Source organism: Eutrema salsugineum, unplaced genomic scaffold, assembly GCF_000478725.1.
Source record: "Eutrema salsugineum unplaced genomic scaffold, Eutsalg1_0 scaffold_11, whole genome shotgun sequence".
In the NCBI taxonomy this organism is placed as follows: domain Eukaryota; kingdom Viridiplantae; phylum Streptophyta; class Magnoliopsida; order Brassicales; family Brassicaceae; genus Eutrema; species Eutrema salsugineum.
Window position 1 is genome coordinate 10,021,288 of NW_006256901.1, and position 9,179 is coordinate 10,030,466.

General features: G+C 44.0%; 1 non-coding gene across 1 annotated transcript; it reads right to left on the reverse strand.

Moving 5' to 3' along the window:
- Positions 1 to 8,759: 8,759 nt before the first annotated feature.
- LOC112090108 lies at positions 8,760 to 8,866 on the reverse strand. The gene has a single exon (XR_002901464.1). It is a non-coding gene; the product is annotated as a small nucleolar RNA R71 (small nucleolar RNA).
- Between the last annotated feature and the right edge of the window lie 313 nt (positions 8,867 to 9,179).

Genomic DNA, 9,179 nt, shown 5'->3' on the forward strand with positions numbered 1-9,179 from the left:
AAACTTTAAGGAAAATGCAAAAAGTGTAGATAATGCAAGAATCATGAAAGAAAAGTGGTTAGATAGGGATGAAATCCTCCCCCAGACTTAAATCACATTGTCCTCAGTGTGAAACAAGTCGAGATTGGATGAGAAAAATGCATAGATAGTCGAATTGGTAAGGACAAAGAGAACTTACCTGGATCTGGGATGCTGGTGGAGATGAACCGGATTCATTCGAAGGGGTTTAGGAAGGTGATTAGGTGGTGATGAAGGTGGTGGAAGGTGATGAATGAGGTGGAGGGTGATTGGTGAGGTGGAATGGGGTGAAAGGGGTGGTTTGGGTCGGGTTTGGATCTCAACGACCAAGTGCCGCGGTCAAGGGCCATACGACCGCGGCAAACAAGTACTTGGCCGCGATCATATTCACGCGACCGCGGTCGATGATGTGTTTCCCGTGGTCCAAACACCTGCGACCGCGGGGGCTAATATCGCGGCCTCTTCCTGCTTCTCCTTGGTTCCTGCTGGGCCGAGCAGTCAGGTACCTTCCTTCTTTTTGGTTTTTTTCTGGTTTTTTGATTTTTTTGGCTTTTTTGTTTTATAAGAAACACCTGAAACTAAGAAAAAGAAAAAGATCAAAAGAAAAAGAAAGAAAAATTCTAAAGAAAACAATACCTAAATGGGTTGCCTCCCATTAAGCGCTTTTGTTTTAAGTCGTTTAGCTCGACTTTTGGTGTTGGACGTTGCTTAGTCTGATGAAGAAGACCTTGTCCTGAGACAAGTCTTTTTCGACATCTCCTTGCTTTGCTTAGCAGGTTCGAGATGGTAGCCTCCTCCAGGATCAAAAATCAGTCTTGGAACTTCTTTGAGGTATGAGTCTTCAACACCACTTGTGACATGAGTCTAAACCATGTTGCAAGATACAAGGACAGATGATTCTTTATGATCTGAAGTGGTGGAGATGGTTAAGCATCCAAGGTGAGGACAGTTTGCTTGGAGAGGTGTCGCCATGGCTTGAACTGTTGGAGAATTGGTAAAAAGAGCATTGGCCGCTGGTAGAAGTGTCGCGACCACGGTGAAAGGTGGTTTGGCCGCTGGTAGCGCACACGCGACCACGGGGAAAGGTGGTTTGGCCGCTGGTAGCGCACACGCGACCGCGGTGGTGAATATCCGAGAAAAGGTATCCAGATCCTCTTGCTTCTTGTCTCCAATTCTTTTTTCTTGTGGGGAGTCTTTGGAAAAGAGTCTTGAGAGCCATTTAAGCTTCACTCTTGCTTCCATTAAGTCTCCATCTCCTCTCATAAGAGCATTAGTTAAAGGTATACATAAGGAAGTACCTTTGTTCGTCAAGCTTGTAAATCCAGCGTTTTCTTTGGGTGCTCTTCTCTCTAGAACGTATCCAACTTCCTTTGTAGCTCCTCCAGGGTCGAATATTGGATCATCTACGCCTCCTATTGTCAGACAATGAAAGTTCCTTGTAGTAATCACCGGGTATGGGGTTTTCTTGTTGATCTTCAGGAAACTCATATGTTGATGCAGGTAGTTGATGAGTGTTCCAACATATGCTAGACACGAAATACCAAGTATCAAGGGTTTTGTTGCATTGTTTCTCATCTCCATAGCATGGGAACCAGTAGAAACAAGACAACCTTTCCCTTGAAAAGGCAATTCTGGTTTGGAACCAAGTAGAGCTGCACCAGAAAAATCTCCATAGTGAATATCAATCTTTGAGGGATGAAAAATCGAAATACCTGTATTCTCTGCAATGGTCTTTGGTATGAGATTCACATCAGGTCCAGATTCACAAAGAGAATCACGAAATTTCACTTCCTTGATTGAGAATGGGGCATCAAACTTCTCGGAATCCTTCGTCTTAGAAAGCGCCTCCAATGGTGGTTTTGATGTCACCATTAGTGTCTTATCTTCCACGTGGTCTGTCTTACATTCAAGGTGGTGAGGAGCTGAAGGAGAAAAAGGCTTTGGTTCATCAAGAAGAAGAGACTTATGATCTTGTTTGTCGTCTCCAAAACACTTGAATGAATCGGTAGAGACGAGATCGTCACTAGGGATGGAAAGAGGTTCTCCTTTTTCTTGATGGCTGGCTTCCATGACGTGATGATCCAAAGGAATTTCATTTGATGGCCTCTTTCTAACAAACTTGATGGAGGATTCTCCATCTACTTCACAAGATACCCAATACCCATCATCTATAGATTCATTGAGCTCCTGAAGCATATCATCAATCTCGGTTTGGGAGACAGACGACATATCTTCATCAAAGTGAGGATCATGGATATCTTCGTGGGGATTGTAAGTTGTTATGGTCTCCCAGCAGAATCCTTTTTCCTCTAAACCTTCGCGAATTGATTTGTAGTGCCTGCGATGTCCTCTTTTGTGGTGGTTCGGAATTGAATTCTGATCCATTGAGGAGAAATCACGAATGTATTGTGCTTCTTGGCGTTGAATGGCTCGAGGAGTGTTGTAAAAACCTCCCTCATAGTAGTAATTTCGTTTCATAGGTTTCATATCTTCTGAAATGGAAACAAAATAACCGAAAAATGGAAAGTTGCAGAAAAAGGGGTTCTAGAATCGATTTTCTAACCTTTCTCGGGGTTTTTCAGAAAAGAAAACGCGTGCCTTCCCCGGCAACGGCGCCAAAACCTTGATGGTGACTTGGGGGTCGAGGGTTGTCAAGTTTTACCCTAATTGAAATCAATAGCCGCAAGTGCACAGCTGATCGATTGTAGTACTTAGGGATCGAATCCACAGGGAAGGAGGATCTTTTCCTGCAAAAAGCCTTTGAAATAAGTTAAAGTAAGGATGTCTAGAACAAAAACGGTTTAGTGGGGGTTTGGTAGTGTGTTTAAAATGTAAAAATGAAATATTAAAAGAGAATACGAGAATTAAATGACGTAATAACTAAACTTAATGAAAATGACTAAAAATGATAAAAACGGATATTCTAATGCTTAAATGAAAATGAACTAAAAAGGAAAGACAATATTGAAATAAAGCTTTAAAGAAAATCGGTGTAAATCAATGGAGAAGAAAGCGTTGGGGTTCAGGAAAGTTTTCTCAGGGGTACGAACGATTCAAAACATTGCTAGAGAGGAAATTTTGTAAGATCTTAGCTTAAACTTTTCGAACTGGAGTCACGGACGTATGAATACGCCACTGTCGTGATCATAGACAACTATCTCTCTCAACCCTGACCAGTAGGTTTCCACTCTGGCCCTGGAAGAGAAGAGATGCATTATGTTTAAGACTCGTCCTAATTCACAAATCGCCCATAGGTAGGTTTCCACTCCTATTTTTGTTTTGCTCTCCCAAACTAGATCTGATACCTGATGAACACTTTCGTGTCACCAAGCATCTGGATCAGATTGTAGTTCATGACGCTACTCTCATGCAGTAAAAACGAATTCAGAAGAAAAAGTTCTAAGATTCGGCTCAAAAGCTCATGGAATCCTCATCGAACATATAAATCCCCATCGAAAATCCCTTAATCCCAACAATAAAACTACTCAGACATAATAAACGAAATCAAAGACATAGTATTAAGAAGTAGAATAGAAACCGAAATTGAAAAAGAAAGAACAAGGGTTCAAGAGAACAAATCTCTCTCTCCCTAAAAGCTAAAGCAAAAACAATAAACGTATGAAGTAATGATAGATGATATTTGAAACACCCCATCCCGGACTCTAAGCCCGTGGAGGTTGTTCCCGGTCGGACCGCTATACGGCTCCGACCCCATCAGTCCAATTTTAGGGTCAAGTCCTTTGTTTAAGTCATATTCGATATGTGTATTCTGAGATTCACTAAGTTTAGAGTCAATATGTAATGAACAAGTAAGAGAACAGATATTTTATTGATATAATAAAGGATTCAATACAACTTAAGAGTTTGCATATAAGCTATTATAAGTTCGTATGACCCTAACTATCTGTTCTATCACACCACCCATCATCCTTGGCTAAACGGTCTACGCGCCTATCCTCTTTCCTTTCCGCGTTCATCGTTTCCTGTAAACCAACATCATAAGTACTCGCTATTTTGGCTAAGTATTGTTTATGCACATGTATGCATGTCATGCCTATGATTCCCGACCCGAATTTGACCCACGGTAAACTATTCTAATCCGGATCATGGATCAGCCTTGGACAGGCCGAGTCTTGGCGAGATCCGTTCGGACTCCCAAGCTGCTCAACCGTCGCGCCAACCGGATCCGGCCTATATCCGTACGACCACTCGCGCATCATCACCGGCCCAATCTCAATTCCATGGCCGGCGACTTTTATTATAAATCCAACCAAGGCTCACGATCGGACCGGCCTATCCCATACTTTGGCCGATCGTCAGCACGTTCGGTGGATTTCTCATCGCCTCGGCCGCGACTTACCGTTCGATCGGCCTAGCCCATATTTGGGTCGATCGTTTGGTTCGTCCGGCGGTGCGATAGTTTAACCATACGCCTCTACTTAATAGAACGCACCTTAGAGACTCCGCGGTCGATTACTCTGGCCGCGTTCCTTTCCCTCTTCTCTCTTCCGCGACCCGCACCAGCCGCTCCGGTCGATTTCTTCACCGCCGGTCAAGTTGTTTCCCTCCCTTGGATTGCCTTTGTCTCACGATTTGGTGAAATTTGGGCAGAGTTTCTCTCCCTGTCCGTGCGTACCCAAAAATATGGCCCAAAGAGTCTATTTATAGACTTTCCCTTGCGGTAACTGCCTTGGGCGAACAGGCGCGAGCTGTTGGCCGAACAGATGCATTGATTGGGTGCATAGGATTTGCAACCCTTCGGCCATAACCGCCCAAGTCCAGCCAGCTCACTTGCCACTCAGCTGGACTAATTGTATTACACTCTTCCCAGCTGAACTGAGCTTCCCGGCAGCTGATCCAGCTAGCTTAGCTTACCCCTTCCAGCTCGTCTTAGCTCAATCCTACTCGTTGAGCTATTTTTCTCTCCTTTTTCCCGGCTAAGTCCCACTTTAACGAGACTTAACCATCATTCCGGACCATGGCTTGTGTGTCCTTAGAATCTCGGTCATTATTTCCCATCTCACGGCCATGGTCCGTCCCGGCGACCCTATTGCGGATCGGGGACGTTACAAATCTCTCCCCTTTGAAAGGGATTCGTCCTCGAATCCGGGCTAAGGGGTAGAACCTTGTTCCATTTCTCGAACCACTCGGGATAATCAGCCATCATCCGATATTCTGTTTCCCAAGTTTCTTCTTCCACACCGTTACTTTCCCAAACGACTTTGACCATCGGAATCATCTTTTTCCTTGTTGCCTTTTCCATCCTGTCGATGATCCGGACCGGTCTTGTTTCCACAGTCAGATTCCCTTTTAGGTCTGAAGGAATCTCGGTCAGGACTTTATCTTGATCTGTTAAGCACTTCCTTAGTTGGGATACATGGAAAACATTGTGAAATGCTTCCATCGCCGGTGGTAAATCCAACTTATAGGCGACCGCCCCAACCCTTTCCATAATTCGGAATGGTCCTATGTACTGATATGTTCATAATTTGCATCATTTAGGTTGCATAAATCATTCCAAATCATGTTTTATTTCATGTATTTTAGGTCCTTAGGGTTTGTTTTAGAACTTAGGAGATGCATTAGGTCCCAATGAGTCTTTGCATGTTTTGAGTGTCTATCAGGTGATTATGGAGCTGAAAAGATGAATCCAGGAGGTGGAATGGTGAGCAGAGCTTGAAAAAGTGGAAAACTTGAGTCTATGGAGGTTATCGGCCATTCTCGCTGGCCAGGAAGGTTTTACCGGCCATTTTCATGTACCGCGGGAAGCTTTACCGGCCATTTTCACGTACCGCGAATTAAGTATATCGGCCAAAATCTCCGGGTGCGAACGAGTCTCAGAAATCACCTGTCCGGGGAGCCTTCCGGTCCGATTCAGATGGCGGGTCCTTCATAGAAGTTGGAGAGCATTGAAGCACGGTCTCATAGCAATTGGAATCGTAGAATTCGGACGCGTGAGCAGAGAGATAAGCTCGTCGGAAGAAACCCCTGTCTCGCAGGTATTCCGGACCGAGCAGATCAGTTCTGAAGGATGCGAAGGACGGTGCACTTCCAGGCCGATTCAGCTTCCGGGTCCTTCATGAGAATCAGAGACATTTGAGTCTTCTTTCCAGAACGTCCAAGAGCATTCAATTCGGATCTATGAGCAGGAAGATACGGCCTCCGGAATGGACACATGTCTAGACGCCTCTCTCTGGTCGTATACATGCACTGCAAAGATGTGCCCTCCAGGAAGCCTTCCACCTCCCAAGCACTGAAACTTCCTTCACAAAAGTTGGAGATAAATGAGTCCTCTGTCTTCTGCAACCGAAATCATTCAATTCGGACAAGTATCACAGGAGTTACACTCTCCGGAATGCGAAGTGATCTAAGCTGCTCTGGATGCTGCGAGATGGTCTTGCGACTTGGTTAACCCGCAGGCCTGAAGATGAACGCCTGAATGCTGATGCTGCGAGTTGAAATGTGCGGGTAAACTATCACTGGAAGAGGTCTGGAGCTCCCGAGCAAGAGAAATGCTAAGTCCACAATCGTGCGACTTAGGCATGCGAGTCATCCGCGCCTGGATCTATGCCGCACGATCACTCGGAATTCACTCCGACTTGAGCCTGCGACCTAAGTGCAATAGAGACCAACCCGCACAGTTTCTACATCCCCCAGAAACCGGCTCAGCCCTGCGAGTTGGAGAGGAAGGAGACCATGCCGCAGAAACACTCGCAATTTACTCCTAGATAGGCGTGCGGCTCCGACAAGGCGATTCAAGCCTCACAAGACAAGTCTTCATCTACTGCGACTTAGGTGTGCGGCCTGGGACATACTGAACCGACCCGCAGCTTTTCCCACTTTATCCATTAAAGCCGGGTCAGGACCCGGTTTGTTCCGGGCTGACCCGGTTCGTTTTTAAGAAGGTATAAATACTTTTTAGGGTTTTTTGGGGGAGAACTAAGTTTTATTCCCTTTGTCTCTTGCCTCTTTGGTGGAAAGACTCCATTAAGAAGAGAAATATCTTTATTTGAGTGTTTAATCAAGAGAGTTTTAAGAGATCTGGGTGTTTAAAGCTGTTTACTTTTGAATCTATCATCTCTATCTCCATTTCTCATCATTAATCATGCTAATCTTCTCAACTTGCAAAGGTTTAAGAGAGATTAGTATGATTAGTGAGTAATCCCATATTAAGGTCTTAGATATGTAGATTAGGGTGCTTAAGTGGTAGATTAGCGAGCTTAGGGGTTAGATCATGTATATTCCATTCTCTACAACTTGTTCTCTATGCTAGATCCATACAAATCATATGTGGTCTAGATTCTGGGCATTTCATGCACCAAAAGTGTTTGATGAAATGCCTGAACCAAAGTTGTTAGAGGTTTAAGTGTTATTCATCATGGGAATGATTGTTTATATGCTTAAATGACAGATTAAACTGATTCTTAATGCTTGTTAACTCATGTTTCACTGATGATGATTGGGTTTGAAACTGATTTAGCATAGGAGTTAATGCCTTCATGAGAGGATTAACTTAGTTAGAGATGTTTATGTTAAATGGCTTGCTTGATCATATGATTCATTAGCTCATTAGTTTATCACTGAAGGCACCCTAATCCACTATCATGTCTAAGACCTTTCTTATCATCATTCATACATTCTCATCATTTGTCATTGTTTAGTTCTTGTTTAAGCATTTCATTAATCCTTAATCCTGTTTAAGTTTGTAGTTGTCTCTAGATTAATCAAAACCCACTCTTGTTTGCTTGAATTAAGAACTTGATCATATAGCTTAGTGTCTAACACCACATCTGGATTGATAAACCTCTTTGTGCTACATTGACAAGGGGATTGATAGCCCTGAGACCATAAAAAGTCTTATCTATCAATTGGCGCCGTTGCCAAATTGTGGTTTGATTAGCATTAAGCTCTGATCTGTTCTTGAGATCAAGTGCTTACTTTCTTGTTTTTACTGATTCCTTTCAATTTCTGTTTGTGATTTCAGGTATATGAACACCAGGTCTAGATCAAGAAGCTGCGGTCCTCCTTTTCCTCTAAACGACAACATCAACCTTCTGGTACCAAGGAGGAGAAGAGACAGACGTGGTAGACACATTGATCAGACTGAGATGGCAGAACAAGGAGATCACGTGGTAGATATGGAACAACCAGTTCAGGAGCAACAAGCTCAAGGTCAGGGAGCTGGTATTGGAGTTGGTCAGGGGTTTCACCAGGGCAATGTTCAGCAGGAACAGGTGCACCACCAACAAGCCTATGTCCACCAGGGACAAGCTCAGGCTCATCACCAGAGGCATCAGGCCAATGTTCAACAAAGACACCAGGTGCACCACCAACCCCACCCTTTCCAACCACAACAAAGAAGATATGAGCAACCCCAAATCTATGTTGGCGAAAATGACAGGGCCAATGCTCATCAGTATGGAGCTGGTATTCAGGCACCACCTGTGCAGAACAACAACTTTGAAGTGAAAGCATCATTGCTGAATATGGTCCAGAACTCAAAGTTCCATGGGTTAGCAATGGAAGATCCCTTGGAACACTTGGACCAGTTTGATAAGGTGTGTGATCTGACCAAGATTAATGGAGTTTCAGAAGACAGCTTTAAGCTAAGACTATTCCCATTCAGTCTTGGTGACAAAGCTCATCAATGGGAGAAGAATCTTCCAAGAGGCTCCATTCAAACCTGGGAGCAATGCAAGCAAGCCTTCTTATCTAAGTTCTTCTCCACCTCAAGAACTGCAAAACTGAGAAACCAAATCTCTAGCTTCACTCAGCACAGCAATGAAAGTTTTGGTGAAGCATATGAGAGATTCAGGAGCTACACAAACCAATGCCCACACCATGGGTTTAGTGAGGCTTCTCTTCTCAGCACACTGTATAGGGGAGCTCTTCCCAAGATTAGAAACCAGCTGGATACTGCTTCCAATGGGAACTTTCTGGGTAAAGAGATTCATGCTGCTTTAGAGCTAGTGGAGAACTTAGCATTGAGCAATGATACTTATGGTGAAGACTATGACAGATCAAATAGGTCTGAAGGTTCAAGCTCAGAACAGAGGCTCACCAGAGAAGTTAAGGAGTTGAGGAGTGAATTGGACAAGCTGAAATTCACCACTCAGAAGCCAATGCATTTTGTTGGAGAGTATGAGGAACCTTCTCAAATT